At 43.5% G+C, this 1,422-nt stretch overlaps 1 protein-coding gene across 15 annotated transcripts in view; it reads right to left on the minus strand.

Annotated features, from left to right (window-relative positions):
• DMD (dystrophin) overlaps positions 1-1,422 on the minus strand; it is a 2,398,628-nt gene that overhangs the window by 374,938 nt on the left and 2,022,268 nt on the right. The gene's annotated exons all lie outside the window — the stretch shown is intronic.

A 1,422-nucleotide genomic window follows, 5' to 3' on the forward strand; every position in this document is an offset into this window, starting at 1 on the left:
TGACCACCTAGAGGGGTGGGATAGGGAGGGTGGGAGGGAGGGAGACGCAAGAGGGAAGAGATATGGGAACATATGTATATGTATAACGGATTCACTTCGTTATAAAGCAGAAACTAACACACCATTGTAAAGCAATTACACTCCAATAAAGATGTTAAAGAAAAAAAAGAAACAATTGATGGCAGTTGGAGAATGCTAATGAACAAGTTGTTATTCTGAAGACTGGTAAAGTAGAAACATTTACCGCACCTGTCCTAGACGAACTATATCCTGGGTACCCAAATTGTGGATGAGTATACATTTTCTTTTCATAGAAGTACTCCAACTAATAAATGAAGAAGAAATGATAGAAATAGGCAATCATCACATTGCAACCCCTAGCCATTGATCATTAATAGCAGCCAAAAATCACACAAACACAAGAGAAAACGAGACACTGTGGACCTCCGGGTGATGGAAAAATACATTACTATCCATGAAGCAGTCTGACCAAAAAAAGGCAAACCCGAATACAATCAAACCTGTAGAACTACACTGTTCAACAGAATAGCCACTAGCCATATCCGAGCCCTTGAAATGTGGCTAGCCTGAATTGCGCTGTGTTGTAACCATTGTAACTGTAAATTTTTATCTCAATTACATGTTAAAATGACAATAAATGTTGTTCTACAGTTAGGTTAGATGCAACCATTAGAGGAAACTGGGTGAAATGTGTAGGGAGACTCTCTGCACCATTTTTGTAACTTACTGTGAATCTGTAATTACCTCAAAATAAAAAGTGAAAAAAAAGGGGCAGGGGATTTAAAAGACAAATTAGCCAAGTCATCGGCAGGCGGACGCGCAACCACTGCGCCACCAGGGAAGCCCCTCAATTCTTATTTAAACCAAAAAACCAAAAACCTGTTAAAACATTTAAGACATGTATATTAGAAATGGAAATTTGAATACTGCCTTGGTATTTGTCATGATAAAATTACTGACATTTAAAAAGTATTATAGGGCTTCCCTGGTGGCGCAGTGGTTAAGAATCCACCTGCTAATGCAGGGGACACAGGTTCGAGCCCTGGTCCGGGAAGATCCCACATGCCACGGAGCAACTAAGCCCGTGCGCCACAACTACTGAGCCTGTGCTTTAGAGCCCACGAACTGCAACCACTGAAGCCTGAGCGCCTAGAGACTGTGCTGGACAACAAGAGAAGCCACCACAATGAGAAGCCCTCGCACCGCAACGAAGAGTAGCCCCCGCTCGCCGCAACTAGAGAAAGCCCGCGCACAGCAACGAAGACCCAATGCAGCCAAAAATAAAATAAATAAATTTTAAAAAATGTATTATAGGGCTTCCCTGGTGGCGCAGCGGTTGAGAGTCCGTCTGCCGATGCAGGGGACGCGGGTTCGTGCCCCGGTCCGGGAAGATCCCACGTG

The sequence above is a fragment of the Physeter macrocephalus genome, chromosome 21 (genome assembly GCF_002837175.3).
Source record: "Physeter macrocephalus isolate SW-GA chromosome 21, ASM283717v5, whole genome shotgun sequence".
Classification (NCBI taxonomy): domain Eukaryota; kingdom Metazoa; phylum Chordata; class Mammalia; order Artiodactyla; family Physeteridae; genus Physeter; species Physeter macrocephalus.